Here is a 23,265-nt window from a genome sequence, read left to right on the forward strand (position 1 = left end):
CTCAAGGCTTAAAGTGGTCAGTGTCAAAACAAGAATACAGTTACCATCTTGTAAAGACACTGCAGGTTTTCACATACACAAATGTAGGCTGTATTTCTTTGTACGCATATATGTTTAAATGCAGCTTACAGATTCTTCTGCTCTGAGTAACAACTGTTGTTTCTTCTCCCTTAGAGAAGTTTTCCTGCTTGCTAGTTGACCTTGTAAACAAGCTTGTTTCTTTATGCACTGAAGGATTATTTGTTAATACCTTTCTCTGTAAATGATGAACTGATGTGTGTTAGCAGCTCTATTATTTGTGGATCCCTGTTTAGTCATTCTATTTCTATAGAATCTTATTCTATAACTTCTTATTTTTCTGTTGAGCTCAGGTCTCCCTGAATATAATGCTGTAAAAAGAAATTCCTGTCATCAAACCATTTTCTCATCATTTTATATAACGAAAGATAATAATCTTATCTCATAATCCAGAACTATATTCTCTGTAGCATAAATCTTTTAAATGTTAAACCTTAGTAGTTATTACATGTTCCATCTTGCCGCTGACATTCCTGTTAATGCTTTGCTCAGCAAGGCAGAAATGGTACTTCTGTTCTTTATAGTGCGGGAAAAGATTGAGAAAACTCTTTGTGCACAAATCACAAGAAAGCATAACTTATCTTTTACAGAGCAGGAAGATTAAATACATGGCCATAAACTCCTTGCAATCATGGTGACTGAGTAGAGGTTTCTTCTGATTGCTTTAATAAATCCTTTGAGTACGCTTTCAATCTCTCAACGATTCCTGACAAAGCTTGTATTCTGTTGTTGTGCATCTGCCTATATCTAAAGTTCTGGTTATGAATATTTTATATGTCTTATCACTGCATTTGTGTCACTGGTTCAGAAGATGCTGGTGTGCCATTTGTTAGTGCTTTTTAATGCTGTACTAGGCAGAAAAAGAGATATGTAGGTTTAGATTCTATCCTCCCCTTTTATGGAAGATATAAAAATAATAATCCTTGTGAATGATTGATGAGGTGATTATGTTTCACAGATTTTGAGACCTTGGTCCATTAGCAAAATCATTTTGAGAACTTGTCTTAGCATTCTGCATGCAGTGCATAGAGGACTAGGTCAGTGGTACTGCAGTACTGCAGGAATGAAATGCTGCGCTGGAAAAACTGCTGTGTCCACGACTGCTCAGCTTCTCCTTTTGGTGTGGGAGACTGAAGCCTAAGAAATGAGTGTCCTTGTAAAAATGTGCTTTTTGGTCATATTTACATTTACAGTTTTCTGTTTTAGATATTTGCAATTACTGAGACATTCGCTACTGGATTAATTTAAATCAATGCTATTTATCATTTAAATATTGCTAGGCACTGAAGTGTGAAACCCTAAGAGTGCATCAGATAATTCTTGTATACTCACATTCTGTGCTAGCAAGCTCCACCCCAAGTGTCTACCAAACAGCAATTACACAGCTCCATAAAAGCACTGCCTTCCATGTTCATGGATGGCTGTGTCTTGGTGGAAGATGGGAGAAGCAAATAAGTGATCATTTTCAGAGGTTTTCTTTTCTTATTTTGGATGAAAAAAAGAGAGACATAATGATAATGACAAGCAATTATACCATAATCCTGGCTGTTGTTCTGTCTTTTTTTTTGTTGTTGTTCACCTAGGAAGGAACTGTGTTACTCAGGTGATGTTTGAAATCTAACAATAATCAAAAATATCCAGTGAAAATTAGGTACTAATTAATAAAGGAATAAAATTTAACTTACCTTGGTTTGGGGTGTATCTATTTAGATTCTTTTTAAGAAATACTTTGTCAGACTGGGGTTGTTGCTAGAGTTGTTTGCAGAACAATGTATTTCAAGTCAATAGCAGTGAATGTAGAACACAAAGGTTGGACTCCTGAGTGAGAATGCTTTAAAAATGTATTTGGTGGATTAAGATCTGTAGGGAAGACATGATTAAATATTGTTCCACTATAGATCCTGCAGTATATGTCTGTAAAATAATTACATTTGTGGCACTAAACCAAATGATTTGGGTTAAACAGATTTTGAAAATGAAGTAATAAACATTAAATCAGAAAATGCAGCTAAATAACATAATTCCATGCGGATAGAAGAGAAACCAGTGCATGAAAACTGCAAATGTATCTGGGTGCATAAGAGAATTGGGTTCAATAGTTCAATGACAGCATTACCTAGCTATCTGCATTTGATGATGTAATTATATTTGTTGGTGTGTGCTTTCAGCACATGCAGATAACAGATCTATGTAACTGTACTTAAAATCGAAGACAATTTATTGCCACTCACCTTTAAGACAGGATTTTCTTTTTACCTGTCATTATTTTTCTTGGCATGAAACGCAGTTTCCGGAAGAAATCTGATTCGGGATTTCATAAGGTTTTATAAAAGATGATGATGCATTTGGTAATTATAGCTAGAACAGGCCTACTTATTTTCACTGGCTTAGAAGAGCTCTGTTGCAGAGTTATTATCAGTGACTACATTACTTTCTTAGGTCTCATTTTTACTATCTTGCTAAACATGAGCCAGATTCTTCACTATACTTCTATTGTTGAGATATTTGTCCAGAATGGATTTACTCAATTCTTTCAGAAAGGAATCGTTCCAGAATTGGTGTGTCTTCCAAATATTAACAAATAAAGTCAATAAATAACTTGTCTGTTATCTTGCTCACAAATGAGCTAGTAATGTATCAAAAGCAGATGGACAATTGTCTGTTTTAATTTGGCCATCATTTCAATCCAACTGTGATGTCTCTTAAATGAACAACAGTGTTTGTACAAACATTATCTTGGGAACAGTGCATTTTTATTTTCTTCTCACAAACAAAGAACAAGGATATTTGCAGTACTCTGATAATAAGACACATCTATAGATGTTGATGAATATAGAACTATAAAGATGACACTTTGCAATTAATGGAATGAAGTATTTTGGGCGAATATATAAGGTAAAACAGTGCATAGATTCCAGGAATTTCTGTTAGTAAAAGCCAAGAATAATAATAACTGAGTTCCGACAATGGCAGAAGAGGTGAACAATATAGATAAGATTGTTTTTTTTTTTAATTGAAAAGTACTTTTTGCTTCTTTTGAAATACATTGATATATAAAAATTTAAAATTATTTTTGTGACATCATGCCAGGGCATTATTTTTTTCCTTAATTAGTAGGTTAGAATTCAACATGCAGTCACAGGAGATTTTTTGATTCTAAGAACTTGAAACTGAGGAATGCAAAAATTACTTCATCAAGTCAATTACTTACTAAGTCAACTAACTGAATAAATTCATCATTAATAAAATGCTCTGTCTCATCCTCTGAAGTCTGTTGTAAACTTCAGTTTCATTGTGATTTCTTGTCCAGTTCAGTGTGCTTGACATGCCTTCTTTACCAAAATCTCCAATACTGGAGGCCAAATCATCTCACCTTAAGTTTCTTAATAAAGTTGAGAAAGTTGTTTTCAAATTAACTGTGTGAGATTACTTGCATGAATAGAAGAAGAAAACTGGTAGAAAATGTCATGGTTTTTAGTGGGCTGTCACCTCTGAAAGGTCTAGTCTAAAAGCTCTGTAAGTTTGTACTTGTAGCACAAAGAAAGAGGTGCTCTAGATGCCCAGGATTTTATTGCTCTGGACAAGACCTGTACAGAGAGAGAAGCAAGTCGTTCTGTTCTTTTCGTTTCTCACTATAGCAAAAATTTCTCCCGTAACTTCCTTATTCTAGTTCCTCAGGATTTCTGTTAAGCCTATGATTCCCATAAGTTTGTCTGATTGATTTCCTTCCCGCATTTCCTCCTAAAGCACTTTTGAAGAGTGTCCTTTTCATCCCTGGGCTCTCTTGGCTTCCAGAAAGGCTGCTAAGGGGCTGTCAGTTCATCTTTGCCGATCCCTCCAGCCAGCAAATTTCAGCATCATTTCTCAATAACAAAGCCTAGTATTTTTCCTAAGACACTATCAGCTCTAACATAGCTATTTTTTCCGCATTTTCTATTATTACTGAATTAAATTTTGACTGCTGCACACACACACACGCACAAAGTGGTGGGGGGAGGGTTGCTGTATAGTTGTCAAAACTACACAGTCGAAAGTTTGATTTTTTTCAGAGGCGATGTAAACTAAGTATAATCTGTTATGCCTGAAATCTTTATTGGATGAATGTGTACACGTTATGCTATTCATAATTATTCTCTAAAAAGATATACATTGATTCTGATACATCCACATATGCATATGCATAGCTATTACTTTGCTTGATTTTTTTGTTTGAGATTTTCTGTATTTGATTTTTTAAGGGGGGTGGAGGGATTGATGTTAATGGTGCTCCGAGGAGTAATTATACAGTTAGAAGAAACCAAAGCTGTGTTTTTTTGTTTGTTTGTTTTGTGGAAGTAATACAATGGGAAATGCCAAGGAGGTTGATACCTATTGAGTGAAACTTCGTGACAATGTCTAAGTGTGGATTATTCACTGGAGGTGACTTACTGAAATGTTCATCTCTTGAGATAAGGTAAAATCAACAGGGTAGAACGCTCTGGATAATCTGTTCCATGATAGTTTCCTTTTAGTTGTTAGCAAAAACAGAGGAGCCTGGTATGCTGATTCTAAGAAAGATATATGGGGTGTGAAGCTGGGTGAAGGTCCTGTGGCCAATTTCTTGTGATCATCCTGCAGGGGTGGGGACTTGATACAATTGGAACTGATAAACTATCTTGTTTCCCTGAGCCAGCAGTTTTCCACCTTTCTGTCAGAAATGTAGTTTTGAGTAAACTTTGCAATACTAGAATCACTAAAATATATTTGACTAGCCACTCAAATTCCAGAAGAAAGTAAGAAATAGAATAAAGTGACTTAAAAGAAAAAGGATTTGAGGAATGGAAGGATACAATCACAGATAACTGAGGAAGATACAGACAAGCTGGGATTTGTCAATGAGCTGAGTCTCCCTTCCACTCCCACCAGGGACAACTGTTGGGTAAGATGTACACACTCAGCTATACCAAGTGCTTCCCTTAGAAATCACTATACAGTTATTCCATGTTTTAAAATGACTGTAGTTAGCTGCATTATTTACTAATCCAGCCATGAGAGTTCTGACTGGGAATGGCCAAACTCCTTAAGGGATTCTGAGAGTCATTCAAATGTGTCTAGATAAATCGAGCAGTGCTTTACATGGGAAACTGTAATTGTGATAGTTCCTATACTAAACCTGACTGGACTTACAGTGTGCAATTGAGCATCAGTCAGAATATAAGTTTGGTGACCCCAGCCCCTCTGATATGTGAGGATAAGCTGGAATGCAAGTGAGTGCATTTTCTAGGAAGGAAGGAATCAGTAGCTCTAAATACCGATCGGGTGAAAAAAAAAGAACAAATGGAGCAAGTCAAATAATTATTTGATATGATTCCTCATTTTGGAACCAACACATTTGTAGCTGGTGCCCACTTGGATCTACAGAAACGAAGAGGTTTTACCTTTGATTCATTTTAAACTACATGGAAAGTAAAAAGATAGAGAAAGATCTCTGAGTATTAACAAAATCCTTATGTTGAGAAAAGAATATTTACCTCCTGCATAGGATAATGTAAGGGGGACTGAAACTGCCGTTGTTTTGTTGCTAAAGAATCTTTGACAGCTTTTCTCTGTGGAGTACATTAAATTATTGGCATAAGGCAGTGATTGGTTTATTCTCATATACAAGCCATAAATATGCGCTGTATACAGTGAGTAAGGAAAAGAGCACAGAGCAAGATCAGAAAACTCACATACCTTATCTACTCTGAGAATAAATTCTGTGATGATGGGGATAGAGTGAGCTGAGAAACCAATGAATATCTTTGGCACAAGAGAAATTAATTCTCCTTCTTTAACCAGTTCAGCATTCCAAGTGGTGAACATGTAGGAAAAGATATTTCTAACAAGAGTACTTCCAACAGCCATTGTTACAAGAAATGCTGGTACAACAAGCTTTTCAGTCATCTCTGGAGGTCAAGTTCTCCTCAGAGGAACTGCAAACAAGCAGTTCTAACTCAGCTTACTCACACAGTCCTACTGGACAGCTGCACTGACAAAGCTGGGTTAGCTTGCATAGTCCATAATTAGTTCCCCTTCTCTCACTTAAACTGACTCTAGAGCATTTTCTTTCTTCTTCTAAACACAGTACAGTCACATTTTAAATGGAATTACTGTTTTTGCTTGCTTGATAAGCATCCCTGTGATGATGTATACAACAGAAACCATTAGGAAATTAAATGCATACCATCTTTTACTGTTGTTTGAAGTCCCACTCAACCAGTAATGATATTGGAGAATTTACATCCATAATGGTACAAATGAAAACCAGCAAATTGCTTAATTTGCTCCTGTTGCCATTACTGAAATAAGCTCTTGTCTAAACTGAGCATTCAGTACATGAGAGACACAGAACTGCTGCGGCAGTAATCTTTTTTTATTAGTTTGACTCCAACATAATTGTTTTTGTTTTACCTGAGAGCAGAATTTAAGCATCTTGTATGTGACTTTAATTTCCTTTTGCATTAGATAAAACGTTTCAGAAAATAATAATAAGGTTAATGGGATTAAGAATTTTAAAATATTTTTTGCCACGATAGTGTACAGTATGTCTGAACTTACTATTGAAATCTGTAGGACCAACTACAGGAAAAAAAAAAAATAGTAGTAGAACCAGGATTTATTTGTTGGTCAAAATTGGACAATGAGGATATAGGGAGACAGTTGAGCTCAGAATAATCTTGTATTAATCCATTCAGCTGAGCTACAGGAGAGTCCTAAACACTGTTTGCTCTTCCTGAGAGGAGTGAGCACACCACTGGAGCTAAGCTGCTGGAGATAAACTGCTTCTGCGGAACGGCCGCCAGGACAGCATGCATCCTCAGCTGCTATCTGGTAACCAGGGGTGGTCAGCAATGCCATCAGTTGCCCTCACTGGATCCAGCAGGTTTGTGACACATGCAGCTTGGGCACTTTGGGATCTCAGCTTCTCCTCTCCACTTACTGTCCATGTGTGTCCACATCTTAATGTCTGTGCTCCTTTGTCTGCTGCAGGAACATTCCTTGCAGGAGAATAAGGGTATGAACAAACCTGCTAAAGGTGCTGCACAGTAGAGATATCCTGCTTGAACTGATGTAGGTGAACATGAAATTACATTACATGTAATTTTAAAAGATTAAATTACATGAATTTCAAAAGATTAAACCACCTGTATTTGGTTTAAATTCTTGAAGTTGCATACATTAAGCATATGTCATACTGAAAAAAATTAATTCAATTTCACAGGATTTATGAGTATGGAATTGTTAATTTTGTAGTTCTTACCTGCACTGCAATAAAATGCATTTCATTGGATTTTTAAAATATGTATCATTTACTGTATTTTTAATTCATCGGTTTCTCCATTAAATTTAAGTTACTTGTTGTCTGTGCTTCCACTTACGAAAGTTGACTGCTCTTCCATAATAGCTTGTGGGAAGATTGAACAGAAAACCAAACTAATGCCAGCCATTTTTCAGCCATTTTTCAGTCTCATAAAATGATTAAAACTGATTTAAAATGACTCATTAAAACTGAAAACATTAGGATCATTAAAAAGCCATTAAGCCACCTCACTCTTCTGATTTATTTTACAATAACCTTATTTGGCCAGTTTTTTAAAGTCACAGAATCCAATCTTTCTAATTATTGGCTGTACATCCACCACGCAGTAGGAAGATGTGTTCATTATGATTCCATTCTTTGTGAGTCTTTTCAGCTAATTCTTCAACCTTTGCAGATCCTACTACAGCAGTCACTTTGGCCTTGTGTGTAAGTTTAGGCATGAATAGATCAATTGTAATCTGCACAACTGGTTGCCTACTTAAAGACTATGTTCAGAGTATCTGGACCTGCTCAAATAAGCTGCACTGAATTCTATTATTACTGTAATGGATCATGTTTAGTTCCAAGTGCTTTGCTTACAAATGGCATCAGAATTTTAAACAGTGTTGTCTGAAAAAGCTAAAATTGAGATGTTTTGAAGCCTATGCAGTTCTTACAAAAAGAACAGGTTTTCCTTAACAGGGTGTAACACTGAAAATCTCAGGCCATGAGGAAAAAAATCACCTTTATCCCAATTTTCATTTGATCTTGACCCCCGATACGTAATGGCTCCTACATACGATTATATAGCTGTTGTCCCTGGGATTTTATTCCAGCTATTCATGTTCTTAATAAACAAGCATGTTTACATTTTTTATGTGGAGAACTAGACTTTTCAAAAGACCTTTTATCTTTCTGAGTAGGCTTTGATTTCAGCAAACAGGAATTAGGAAAAATTCTTGTTTCCTTTTCTCAAGGGATACTACTAGTAGCTTTTTAAAAATTCTGAAAATTAGTGGAAATTAATAATTTTGAAAAGACCGCACTCAAATTAAAAACAGCTTTCTGACATACCAAGAATAAAGCCAATCTTTTTAATAAGCTTTTTGTGATGGACTTGTAAATCAATTATCAATTCTGAAAAGCGTACCTTTAAAAAAAAAGAAAAGAAAAAATGACTCAAGGAAAGCAAGAGAATTTTCACTAAATACTCTCTTATGAAACACCTTATGAAAACATATTTAATGTAAACTTGCAATTAAATAAGCCATAAGTAAAATTGTTCATTTCCAAGACTCTGTGTGGCTGGAAAGCTGTGTGGAGGAAAAGGATCTGTGGATGTTGATTGACACTTGACTGAACATGAGCCAGTAGTGTGCCCAGGTGGCCAAGAAGATCCATGGGATCTGGGTGTATCAGAATTGGTGCAGCCAGCAGGAGGAGGGAGGTGATCACTCCTGCGTACTCAGCTCTGGTGAGGAGGCACCTTGTGTACTGTGTTCAGGTTTGGGCCCTTTTCTACAAGAAAGGCCCTGGAGAGTGTCCAGAGAAGGGCAGCGAAACTGCGAATGATCTGGAGCACAAGTCTTATGGGAGTTGGCTGAGGGAATTTAGATCGTTTAGTTTGGAGAAGAGGAGGCTCAGGGGAGAACTTAGTGCTCTCCACAGCTCCATGAAAAAAATTTGGGGTGGGGATCAGCCTATTCTCCCACGTATCAGGAATAGCACAAGAGATAATGGCCTCGAGTCCCAGCAGTGGAGGTTCAGGCTGGATATTAGGAAAAATTTCTTCTCAGAAAGGATCTTGAGGCATTTCAACAGGTTGTCCAGGGAAGTGGTGTAGTCACCATTCCTGGAGGTGTTTAAGGAAAGGGTAGAACACAGAAAGAGGCAATTGAGCCCAACCCTCCCTGCTAAAGCAGGTACCTTATAATAGGTTGCACAGGTAAGCCTTCAGATGGGTATTGAGTATCTCTATGGAAAGACACTCCACAACCTCTCTGGGCAGCCTGTTCCAATGCTCTGTCACCCTTACCATAAAGTTCTTCTGCGTATTAGTATGGAACTTCCTATGTTCAAGTTTTAGGCATTATCCTTGTCTTATTGCAAACACCACTGAGAAGAACCTGGCCTCATCCATTTGCCTCCCACCTCCCTTTAGATATTTATAAACATTTATCAGATCCCCCCTCAGTCTTCTTTTCCCCAAATGTAGATATAGTAGTTAGGGACATGGTTCAGTGGGCAATTTTGATAGTAAGTGGACTAGATGATCTTAGAGTCTTTTCTAGACTTCTGTGATTCTATGATCTCCATTTTGCCTTTTAGCCTATTCTGTTGAAAGCACTGGACTGTTTTTCTTGTTAGTATAATTTTAATTCTGGACAGCCACACATAAGGTTTCTTACTTCAGCATGTCAGGGGACCACTGTGTTGTTTGTGTATCGGTGATGCTTCTGTAATTTATGACAGGCTTAATTGAAGTGAAAGGCACACAGGAACATAATTCACCTTAATGGTTCCATTTTGTAGGTTTCTAACTTCTAACTCTTAGGAAGACAATTATTATATGTATTATATTTGATGCTGATTATCAGTGCTTTCTTTAATACCTTTTTTTTTTTTCTTTTTTAAACCAACAATGTGCACTCTTGCTTTGAGACTGCTTCCAAAGTTTCTTGCTTTGTGACAGTGTTAAAGCATCCAAATGGATCAGTTATATTAAAACTAATTCAATGTTCTGAATGATATAATTTTTTCATGGACTGTACTTTATATTCTAAATGTTTCCTTATAAATTCTCCTGTCACAACTATCAAGAAGAGGATTGAATGTAGTAATGTTTTTAATTAAGGAATTTAACGAAAGCTAGGAGCTTGTCCAAAGCTGTTGAAAGAAGTGCATAATACTTCTCACAAAAGAGTGTATGACAAGCCAGCAAACAGCTATTAACTGTAATTTTAAATATAAATATCTCCATTTTTTGATATAAATATCTCCAGGTGTCTGTTCCTTAGAGTATATTTGGAAATCTGAAGGTCACTGATTATCTGTAACTCCATTCAATAGCAGGAGTCTTGAGTCTTTTGTCTTTTGAAATGGAATGTGTCAGAGGAGTTGTGTTTGGTAATGACATAGCCTGGGTTTAATATTGTTTTTAGTGCTTCATGCTCTTCACAAACACCATGACTCTGAAATGATGTAAGATATCAGTCTTTTGCGCTTCTCTAAAATTCCTCAATTCTGGCAGAAAAGCTAGATGAAAAAATTAAGGCTTGGGGCTCATTTAAAATTGTAACTTAACGGATAATTCACCTATGTAAAGATCTAACACTGAGGGACTGTACAAGATGACTTATCAAGCCTTCTAACTGATCCCTGATAGTTTCCTGTACAATTTTTCTGCTTTACTTTCTGTAAAACTGTTGAGCACCCTATTGCTTTTCCTTCCTGATGTTATACCTTGTGCATATTTCTGCTCTTTTCCAGCAGGTCATTTGACTTGACCCGTAAATCTACTGCTAGCAATAACATGGGAAGATAACTGCCATTGGTAAGTGCTTCTTAAAACAAAAGCTTCATGTCGATCATTTCCTAACAGGGAATTGAACAGAATCTTTCTTCCTAGTGCCACTATAGGTAGAATTCATGCCATACTACTGATAAAGCTGTCATTTCTCTATGAAGTGCTCTTGGCTGAAGTGATTGAAACATGGTTCATTAAAATATAGAATATATATTTTATTACCACTTCTTTCATATGTTCACATATTTTAGCTACTGAAGAACCAAGTACCGTAATTAATGTCCCAATTAACTAAATGCCAACTGCTGGCTGGACTTGTTGTGTTGAGATCACAACACAAATCCTCTTCTAGGTGTCATTGTCCTCTTGACAGTATGCTAAGAATTGGGATGGCCTGTGGCCAAACACTTGTTCATTAAAAGAAATTCTTCAACATTCATATCTGAGATTTGCAGGGGCAGAAATTAAACCAGAATACATAATAAGTGAAGACTGTAAAGCTGAGCCAACCTGCGCAGTGCTCAGTTTTGTCCTTATTTAAAGATACTGATGTTCTAAAATGTGAGGATGATTGAGAAAAAAAAACTTAGTGTAGTGACACCCTGGTAACATCCATATTTATGTGTCAAAGATGCTGTGGAAAAGACAGGTAACTTCATAAATATTAAAGTCTATAAAGATTGAGCCTAGTAAAAAGGAGCATTATGACCTTCAGAAAGCCTGGCTGAATCTCCTTTCAGCTGGTGACCCAGGATTATAATAGCATTCAGCCTCTTAGATAGATCTTGGAAAGGTTTACTTTTCAGAAAGCAATCAGCAAATGCAGTGCTCCTTTTTAAGACTGCTTCCAGGTATCCAGAGATACTCAGTTTTGAGTTGGCAAACCTGATCTAAGAGTCCGTTTTTCCCTATGGATGAGAATAATCCATAATCTTTTGTTACAGTATTTTAGTATATTATCAGATAATGGTATTTAAGTTTGAGAAGAATGCTGCAATAGAGTGGCTGCGAAAGTGTTTAGTGCTTCTTCTCTGTTCTGAAGTATAGTCCCTGGTCTCATCACTAATGGTGTTTGTTATAGTAAATTAGGAAGGAAAAAAGAAAGAATGAGTGGTCAAAGAATATCTTTGAATCGGGCATGTTACTTGTACACTGGACTGATAAGGCTAATGCAGCATATTTTTGCAAGAGTGCCATATGAAAAATTGATGCACTTTGTAGCCATTGATGTTAAGCACATCTTCTGCCTTTCTTGAAAATTAAAGTAGCTGCATTTTCTGTACCCACCACAGCACAAAGTGGACAAATTAAAAGATTTATTTTTATGCCAACTTGTGACAGTGTACTGCAGGAACAGATGAAGTTTTTTTTAAAGGATGGTCACAAAAGTGAGGTCCTAATTTGCTTTGCAGCTTTATTTTAGTTTAGTTCTCTATTGCCATGAGGCATAAAAGTTACCGACTTATACTATATTCACCTCACGCTGGCTTCCTATCAAACAGAGTATTGGTGGAACACCTCCACTGAGTTCTCTACATGAAATTGTCCTTTTGTACGTCTCATAATCGGCTGCAATGTGACCAAGCATCTGGTGGTGACAAGCAGACGTCTTTGATTTATTGGCTAATATCACTGCTTGTTAGTGGATGGTTGAGCAGGAGACTAAAAGAGCATAAAATCAGAGAGAATAAATTATGAAGGCACCGAACTGTGGCATTATAAATCCCCCCTTGTCACAGCTGTGACATCTCCCAGGAAATGTGGGATGAGAGAAACATTCACTCTTCAAAGACAATGGCCACTGCCATATGATTTCAAATAAAATAAAGAAAGAAACATCCCAAATCCACCAACATCTTTCCTAAAGAGATGGTGTTTTCTCCTGTTGAAGCGCTCCCCATGAAACATAACATCTGCTTGGAAAGTGAGTTGATTAGCATCTTATTCAGAGATGTGGGGAATTTGAAGGATGATAGGGGGAAGAAGGATATCTCTAAGGCAGTTATAGGCCTATGGTTTCCATTAAACGCTACCCAAAAATTGAATCAGAACCCACACGAAGCCTAGCTGAAGATGTTCTGCTTCTCACTTTCAATGTTAGTATTCACACTGAGCCTGAAAATACGCATGGTCCCTGGAGAGCCAAGTGGTTATCCTGGCCTTGTCCCATGTAATAGATGGATAACAGGAATTAGCTTCCTGTTGGTGTGTTGCAGTGTGTTCTGTTTTATAAACGGCATATAAATAACTAAGATGTTTAGGTATACTTGGAATTGCAGAGATTCTTTGTGGACTTGCCAGGAGGATTTTATTAGGGTAGATGTGCAAACACATGACGAAAAAAATAGTCCCAGCATTTAAGAGATGCATGCGGCATTTTATATCTCCTTTTAAATAGTAGGTAACAAATTTAACAATGCATATGACTGAATACAGTGTTTCTGGCTCCCTCAGGACAGAAATACAACAGAGCTCAACTATTACTCAGTGATGACAATTATTGTGAGCTGCAGAGCAGTGATAATTGTTACTACTCATAATGTCAAATAAACATTATGCATATGTTTATTCAATAAATTAGCTTCAAGGGTGAAAGAAGATGATATTCACTATTTCACTCCTGTGCAGTAAAGAGATGTTTAATTAAATAATGGCAACAAGTCGTGCTATGGTTTAGAAGCTTAACAGATTTAGAGGAATAACAGATTCGGGGAAATAATGCAGACAAAAAATATATGTAGTTGATGGTTTTGTGCTAAAACCAAATAGTGTCCACAAGTGCAATAATGCAAATAGTGTCCACAAGTGAAAGACTGGGAACTGATTCAAAGGCGAACATTTATGAAAGTTGTGTATGTTTTCTGTGAAAAATTTAATTTTACTATTTCAATTAAAATCCAGTGGGAGTTCTTGCAAAGTTTCCTTTCACCTATTCAGTGTTAGATAAGCTGTAGCCATAACGAGGAGATATTCCTAGTACATTTAATGAGCAACACCAGTAACTGGTTCTGACTGACTGAGAAGTAAAGGAAACTTTTAAGGGTGCCCAGTGGAATTATTTTCCTACTGCGGTTATCTGAGGGTATTAGCCTTGAGCAGATTCTGGGAACTGCAGAAAGCAGCTGCACAATTAAAAAGACAGGAACAAGACAAGTAGTAGCTCTTAGTAGAAGAGAAGAGGAGCACAAGCTAATGACATGAGACCCCAGGCAGAAGTAAGCCTGTATGGTACTGCATAGCAGTTACATCAGAATACCCTAAAACCATTTGTTCAGGGTTTTCAGTTTATTGGGGAAAAAAATGGGAATTTCCCAAAGAAAGAGTCTGTGGGCTTTTGTTGTTGTTGTTTTGTTTTTTTGTTCTTGTAATTTTCTTGGCTATCTTCATTGTTTTGTTTTTCTTTTTTTGACAATTTCATGATAGTCATAATCAGAAACTGTAGTGTAAGGATTTGTAATATATGCTATCACAGATAATAAAATTTATTTTCCACTGAGAATTTTAGACTAAGAACTTGACAAGAAACAGTAGCAGGGGGCGAAGTCATGGTGTTTATTGTTTCAGTATATTTCCCTGAGTAGTCTTTTTTAGTTTAAATTCTTTTTTCAAGGGAGAGCTGTTCCATCTAATGGATTTGAATGTATTGAATAGATTTGAAAGGATTTCCTTCATGTTCACTTTATTTCTTAAGCATTTCATCCTGTTTCTGCTTAAGAGTTACAAAATGGAACAATGAGAAAATCTCCATAAAATTTGCATACAGTTTTTAATAACGAGTCCCAAAAATCTGTCCTTATTTATATAAGAACTACTGATCAAATCCTTGTGTGGATTTTCTATAAGAAGAAAAGCATAACACCTGGAGACAGAATTCTGTTGTTAGATAGTGGCCATATGTCAGTCAGAATGTTTCTGACAGTGGAAGACATTCACAAGCCATAATGGTGCAGAATCTTGAAAGGTAAGTTAAATAGAAGATAGTTCATTAGTAGAAAACAGAAAAATAAAAACGAGCCAAAACAAGAGCTTCTTTCACAGTGTTTGAAAAAAATCAACCTGTCAAAATTGTCACTGACATCAGAATCTTAGTAAATAGATTTTACTTTCTCTGAAACATTTCTTCTCTTAAGAACAAAAATAAGAAAGGAAAATCAGAAACCTCAAATTAGGAGAAGGAAATACCTAATAAATTGGACAAATTTTCAAGATGTACGGATGCAAAAAATAAGAAAGCAAGGTCTTTCATTTCAGAATATGAAACATAGGAGATCTGAACTTAGTTTGAAATCTCACCAAAGACTACATGTAACTTGGGCAGCAAACTTAGATATTGTTCAGTATCCCAGGCATATGATGGGATTGCTACCAATTTAGCACTTGAAACAAATTTATCTTGGTTTTATCTGTTTGCTGTTTGATGAAGATGTGATTCACCAAAAAGACCTGTATCTCCACTTGTATTCTTCAACTTATTTAGGTCTTATAATTGCAACTTTGTGATTTAGCAGTTTAAAGGATCCATGGTTTGAAATGCCCATGCATTGGAAGTTCTTCAAACAATTCAAAGGAATAGTAGTTATTTAAAAATATACATATACTTTAATAAAATATTGATTTATTTTTTCTACACAGTAGAAAGAAATTTTGCGTATTTATAGAAAATAAATAAAATTGCACATTTCTGAAGATCAGAGCCAATATTTTATTCTAAAACTTGATTTTTGATCAGGGAATAATCATTTAATTTCACCCAGACAGTTAGTTATCATTAACTTTTTCTCATTAGAGAATGTTTTCTGAAGGTGTCCACAAAGGAGGTAGGTATGATACAAGTAGTTAAAGCAATGGTTAGTATAGAAATTTTGGTTTAGTCATCTGGATTTTGTTGGAGTGCATGAGCTGAAAATAAGATGTGAACATAGGCTCCCAGTGTCCCAGGTCGGATTCCATTTTCATGTTCAGCAGATTGTCAGTTCACATAAAACCTTAAAGTTTCATTGAATCAGAAAGGAACTGGATACGTGTATTAATATGTATAATGAGAAGGTGGAAAACTGATAAAATCCTTGCCTAGATGCATTTCTAGTCAAAACCCAAAAGCAATTGATGCCACATTAGTCAGTATTTTCATCATTGAGTTATTTGCAGGAATCATCAGAAATGCATTCTTCATATTACATTAGTTTAGAGAGAGATATCCCATGAGAGAAGGGATGGGGAAACATTCAGTAGCTGTGTGCATTTTTTTTTCTATTTTATTATTTATCTCATAAATTGTTATTTAAAAACAACAACAACAAAACTGGAATGATCAGGGTGTAGTTAATGGAGAGATACACTTCCAGTGGGCAGTTCAAAGCAGAAATCTGTGTCAAGATACTGTGAATTGTCTTCTAATTGAGTTGATCTCTGCTGAGCACTGCAGGGGACAAGTGATACTCTGACACGATACTTCAGTGTGCACCACAGTTAATACACTCTAGATAAGCTGTAGGATCATAATTGCTCTTCACAGTTGCTCAAAGTGAATGCAACATCCTACGCATTAAGAATGGCAACATTTTATGGTGATGTAGTGCTGAAGTGGCTGCTCTTTCACTTAATAATTATAGTTTTGGAGAAAGTATTTTGACTCAGACTGTCCCAACAAATTAGTCGGCATAACTGCAGTTGTACCTCCTTCATAAATTGCAAGCTCTCCTCTGAAGTGCAGTTAGATATAGATATGATTAGTAGTTCAGCACCCATCACACTGTACATACAAGCAGAATCAAATGCCGGGAGTGCAAGGACTTACACAAAAGGGGACAAGTATTTTTTGATGCCGAGCTCTTTATACTGTACAGGATTGTTGGAGAGACTGTTCAAATACACTGTAAGATTCCAGCTTGTTTTTCAAATCAGATAAAAAGCTTCATACCATGAGAGAGCTTTCACCATCAGGTATTAGTCACTCTTCAGCATCTTTGCAATTAAAACATTACTGTTGCAAAGCCACAGAGGCTAAGGAATAGGCATTTCTAGTATACTTGAGTGAATGCGAGTGTAACCATGTGCAGCCATGTGTGGTGAATCTGTCAGAACTAACAGCAGGAACTTTGATAAGAGTTCTCCATCAGTAAACCTGTTTGATAGCTCAAGGTCTTTGAATTGTTATTAGAAGTGGCATCCAGTAGTGCTGCCGCAGTTAAGGGTCTATCAGATTTCCCCACACGCGTGCTTCCCTAGGGATTTATTATACCTCAGCTTTTTCTAGTTCTGCTGGGGCTAAAACTGCAGCCAACAACTTGTCAGGACAGACATTATTTTATTTTTCTCCCTTGAATGATCAAACAAGTTAGCTTAAGATTTGGAGAGGGTGAGGATCAAGCTGCTGAGTGTCCTTTGTTTATTGGAGTGCATTGGGGTGAGAATCATTAACAGCAATTAATAGGAATAAACACTGCTCTTCTCGGAGAAGGGAAGCCTTTCACCATGAAAAGATCTGCAGCAGAAGAAGGTGGGTGGGGGAGAGAAGAACAAAAGCAGACTACTTGAAGTAACTAATTTCTTAGGGACAGTGACACTACTCATCGGTCATTGCTGTATGACTCAATATTTTGAAGGTGAAAGAAGCACTATGTTTCAGGTTTTGTCTGTATATATAAAAAAATAAATAGACTATTAACATAGTTCACTGATAATAAGCTGGTATCCAAAGCAAAGATGGGAGAAGGCAGACGTGGATATTTCGGATTTAGGTTTGTAATTTAAAAGCCACACACCAGTAATGTTCAAGACTTTCTGTCCTTAAGGACAATCACAAAGGGAGACATTAAAGGGGCCTGAAGAGCATGCATCCCAAAATGCAGAGGTGAGTAGGGTGCTGAGCTGATACCTGATTGGGGAGGGGAGATATGGATCCCCTTTAGTGACAGCTGAAATAGTAGCAAATTAATATTTATGTCCTGTATGTAGAGCATAAAACTATTTAAACTTCCCTTGCACTTGGCACGGCAGATTTATGAATGTAACTGCAGAATTACATTTTTGAAGATGTAGAGAAATTAAGAGAAAAAATATATAAAATTCTTGCAATTGTTCTGCTTGAAGACTCTCTAGGTTGTAGGGTATGTCAATACAGAGAGCCATGTGACATTAGATGAAATAAGGAACTGGTTACTGGTTCACTAGGTTAAAATAATGTTGCTGCTTTGGGAACAATGACATACAAAAGGGTTTTCATTTGTTTGACATCCTTTTCATCTGCAAATAAGTTTTACATACCAATTTCTATATGCTGCAAATTGCACTCAGAAAATAACAATTACACCTAGGAAAGCATAAATGTTGGTGTATATACACACATTGTTGTATTATGTAAAAAGTGTGTCCTGAGTCTGCAATATACTGTATGTTCTGTTCAGCATAAAGAGCTTTAGTTTAGTTAGTTTTAGATGCTTTCTCAAGAAAGGGAAATGTGTCTGTATAGGAATTTGGCTTATTTCTATCAGGATAGCATGGTAAAGAGGCCCTAATCTTGAGATGCTCCCTACATCAAATTAAGCCAGTGACAGGGTAGAGATATAGTCCTCACAGATCAAAGGTCTGCATTCGACCTTCCCTGCCCAAGGCAAGCTCTTGCCACACAAATAAATCCCAGATGAAAGCATTTATTCAGCTGCTTAAATCAGGCTTCTTTAAATCCATATTTCCAAGGCCTAAATAGTGCAACCTTTTTTATCTTATTGCAAGAGTTAGAACTTGTATTTCAACGCAGCTATAGAAAATACAGACAATTTGATGGCAGCCTGCATGGGAAGGTTGTGATTCAGCAGCTGTGTCTTCTGTTGGTCTTCGTTGTTTTTGTTTGTTTTGAGTACATTTTGTTTGTTTGTTTCTGGTATGGATTGGTGTTTAAAATATGAGGGCAGCTCTGAACATACTGCCTTCCCTATTTTATCATGTTGGCCCACAATGTCAGGGGCAGATGTTGGTGGGATGGTTCTAGATGGTGAACCTTCCCACCAATATTCAACTACATTTTGTGACTGTGAAGTACACAGAAGCAGAGGGACAGTTGGACATAATGGTATCTGTTATTGTACTGCTATTCTCTTTCTTTTGCTGGGCCTAAGATAAAGGTCACTTCAGTTGCTTCTGTCCCCAGTTTTGTGCATAATCTTTCTCCGTATTTCCATATTTTTTGCCTAGGATTAGAACTGGCAAAATAAAAATGTCAGCAGAGACACTGTCTTTTATTGAGCCAATAAAAAAAGAAATCTCGTGTGAGAGGTGAAAGAGATTTTTTTTTCATCAGAAGTGAAGTGTTGTGTGAAGTTGGTTTAATTCTTATGAAGATTCTGTGGAAAGGGAAAAGGTTTTAGCTACAACCCTGTCTGATTATTAGCCAGCTCTTCTGCTGAGCCCTTCAGCGTTCCATTAAGCTGGAAGCCATATGAGAGCCAATACTCCTGGGCTCTCAGTTCTCTGTTAGCCAGCTGAGAGACAGACATGTGTGGCTTTGAATCTTGGAAGGCGCTCCTGCTGTGGTGCTGGTGATGCTGTGAGCTTTAGCAAGCTGCAGGCTGAAGTCAGATGAAGTCTCTCAGGTTCAGCACTGCTCCTTGCGTGGAAATGCTAAAATTGACCAGACTAGATATAACTGCTGGGTGGCAACCCTGTTTGATTATTTTTTGTGAGCAGCTGCCTGGGCTGTGCACAACTCTGTAAACGGGCAGCAGGGGTGCATGGAAGGAGCCATCATTTTTAGAAGACTATGCTGTGGTGCATTCAAAGCAAAAGACCTCAGATTTCATTGCTGAAATATCTTATTTTCATGTTATCTTAGTTCAGTCCCCAAAAAATACTTGTGAAAACAAAATTTTGAATGGATCTGAGACGCAGATTCTCAAACAGTTGAGGCATTTCTGTTGTGGTTATGTGTGGTTATGTGGTTATGTGCCAGTGAATGTGAACTTTGTCCTCTACCTTCTGCACAGAAGTCCAGAATTGGATTTGGAGAATGTATGCTATATTGATTAAAAATAAAGAAAAATTAACAGAGCCCTTCAGAGCATTATGTGAATTTGGGCTTTTTTTTTTTCTTTTTTTTTTTCCTCCAAATTATTGATTTGGGATCCTGAATTCACTTCTAAGAATTTATGTTAAGAATTAATGTAGAAGTACTTTTTTTTTAAATTTGTTTTTTTTCCCCAGCTATTATAATGCGTTACCAAATCATTATCTGCTACAGCTGAACAGTACATTTTGTATCTACTTAAAAGCATAGGATGGGCAGTGTACAATGGCTAGAGAATCTTCAGCTTTATTTAATCACTTCACTTTACATTTGAAAAGTAATTCATCATTGAAAGTCAGTGGGGTATAGAGAGCGCTAATTGCAGCAAAATATCAAGGACAGTTTTCCTCTGTCTTAATTAAACATTAATGAGTAAAGTTATTTGCAAATGCATGCTGCAGGGATGGACTTGTCTATCCAAGTTTTGTAAATACTGACACCAGGTGTCAAAATAAAACACCTTAATTGATTTATACAGAAATAGTTTAAAAAGAGTGCACCTGGAGTGACATTTCTCTAGCTTTTTATAGAGTAGTTTCCTTATGAATTATTTATGAGGAAACTTGGCCTGACCTGTCTTAATTACAAAAGTGATTGTTTCCAAACTAATCAATTTTGTAAGTGAAGTGAATTCTCTCCACTGTCAGTCCTTACCACTTTAAAAAGGAAAAAAGTAAGAAATGCATTTTTTAACAAAAGTTTCTACTGTATCTGTCAGTGGACTGCCAGTAGCATGCTTGAAGTTACTTGTGAGCTAAACAGAATGCTACTTCTAATCTCAAGTTATCCATTTATTAATGAGGATTGTAAGTGAGAAAGTAATACAAAAGGCTGTGAAAAATCCAGTATCAGTACCTAATTCTTAGAGCCTAGCCATAGGACATACAGAGTAAATAAAGATAACAAAGAAGGAAGAGGCCAGATTGTTTGGTATTAGAAAGCAGTTGGAATTGAAACATTCATAGTAAGTTTTCAGTGTTTTTAAAACATGCTAATGAGACAAGAAATATTCAAATAACTTCTTCTTCCTGTATCCCCATTTATTTCTAGACTATTCATGTATATATTATATACATAGTTATATAAATAAAATATTTTGATCAATTCTTAAAACTAAAATGAGCCAAAAAGAAAAAAAAAAGCAAAAAAAAAAAAGCTCAACCATATACAAACAAACAAAACAAAAACAAAGAAAACCAACCACACCTGAAGCTTGTGAATTAGGACTAAGGTATAATGAAAGGTAACAACTGTTGTGTGAAAGGAAGAAGGAAGAACGCACATATGTGACTCTGCTTTTGCTGAGAACGGTAGTAGAGAGAAATGTTCAATAGAAGAACTCCAGAAATATCCATTCTGAATGTCTACTCAATTATATATTCTGAGAGAAAACATGAAGAGAGATGTAAGGAAAGAAATGATTCAGGCAAGAAGGAAAAAAAATAAAAAGACAGATAATGCCAGGACAAGGGGAAATGGTTTTAAGTTGAAGGAAGGAAGATTCAGGTTGGATGCCAGGGGGAAGTTCTTTGCCAAGAGAGTGGTGAGGTGCTGGCACAGGCTGCCCAGAGAGGCTGTGGATGCCCCATCCCTGGAGGTGTTCAAGGCCAGATTGGATGGAGCCTTGGGTAGCCTGGTCTAATATTAGATATGATGGTGGGCGGCCCTGCTTGTAGCAGGGGAGCTGGAGCCTGATGATCCTTGAGTCCTTTTCAACACAAGCCATTCTATAATTTTATGATTCTATGAAAAAAAAAGAAATATAAGTTCTGATTGAGGAAGGCTCTGCAATCTATGCAGCTTTCTATTAAGTTTTTTATACTAGGTGAAATATATGCCTGAAGTTAATATTGCTGCAATGTTTTTCATGTGTGTACTACATTCACTGCATTCATCACATGCAATTTAATTCTTAAAATGTCCAATTATATTTGGAAATCTTCCCCAACTTTGGAAAAGGAACCACTGTGATCAACAAAGGGTTTGATGAAACACTTCTCAGAGTGATTTTCAGCGGTTCTCTGTCAGATCAGAAAAACGTATCAGGTATATTTCTAAAGAGATTTGTGACACAACTGAACATTTCCATTAGACACAGGCAAAAGAATTATGAGTGACTATATTATACTTTTGTGCAATAGCAGATGTATACTTAGCAAGATGATTAGAATGTGTGGTGATGCTGAGATGCTTGGAAACAGTTCTCCCAAATGATTCCAAATTCCTCTTCTAAAATATTATGTTCTATCAAGCAAGGTGAATAGACTACACAGATGAATGATGCAGAAGAACAAGCTAAGGAATGGGTCTGTAATAAAAGATATAGTGTTGATCATGAAATAGCAAATGAAGATGTTGCATTTATGTGAACTAAGTTCATAGTTCATGTGGGTTTTTTTAATTGTTTGTTTTCTATAAAGACAATTTTTGCAGTATCAATGCTAGTAAAGTCACAGGAAGAATACAAAGCTGATTTGGGACAACGCATTTGAGAACAAATATGTGGATCAGAGTAAGAGTTCGGATAAGAGCGAAAGAGGAAACAGCATTGATAGGAAGCTTGGGAAGACTGAAAATAAGATTCTGGAAAAAAAAAAAAAAGATTTTTTTTAATTTTGGTATACACTAAGTGAGTACTTAAGGTGCACAATGGAGTGATGTGAAAGGAAAGGCAGTAATATCTTCTTTGTGACTATAATAAAATAGCAAAAGAAATACTGAACTGAAAATGCCATAAAAGATGTTTGGAACTTTAGATGCAACAGAACATTTTTTTGTACTACTTGTAAAATTTCTATTGCTACAGCAAATAATATCCGGTGTTATTTAGATATACTTGGCTTTATGGCTTTGCACAATGTCTATTTCTGCCTTGTTTCCTGTTTATTTTCCTGAGAAGTACATTTGTAGACACTATATTTCTCAGAGAACTCAGACTCTTTTAAGTATCTGCTGAAGAACCTTTGATTCTATTTATTTAGATATGGACTTGAAGGATGGACTGTTTGATGGATTAGGAATTGGTTGGCTGGAGCCAAAGGGTTGTAATTAATGGTTCTGTCAGGGTGGAGGGCAGTCTTGGGGCTGGTGCTCTTCAACTTCTTCATCAATGATACAGACAATGACATTGAGTGCACCCTCAGCAAATCTGCAGGTGACACCAAGCTGAGCAGTGCAATCAATACAATGGAAGAAAGGGAAACCATTCAGAGGGACCTGGACAGGCTGGAGAAGTGAGGCCATGAAAATCTAATGAGATTCAATCAGGCCAAGTGCTGGGTG

The 23,265-nt window shown here is 36.5% G+C and overlaps 1 long non-coding RNA gene across 1 annotated transcript in view; it reads left to right on the forward strand.

Moving 5' to 3' along the window:
* The window catches only part of LOC128081482 (uncharacterized), a 310,754-nt gene that overhangs the window by 122,205 nt on the left and 165,284 nt on the right, over positions 1–23,265 (forward strand). Inside the window, exon 3 of the long non-coding RNA XR_008207204.1 lies at positions 10,889–10,949. This is a non-coding gene — a long non-coding RNA (uncharacterized LOC128081482). The remainder of the gene's footprint in view (positions 1–10,888; positions 10,950–23,265) is intronic.

Source organism: Tympanuchus pallidicinctus, unplaced genomic scaffold (genome assembly GCF_026119805.1).
Source record: "Tympanuchus pallidicinctus isolate F22 unplaced genomic scaffold, pur_lepc_1.0 scaffold21, whole genome shotgun sequence".
Taxonomy (NCBI): domain Eukaryota; kingdom Metazoa; phylum Chordata; class Aves; order Galliformes; family Phasianidae; genus Tympanuchus; species Tympanuchus pallidicinctus.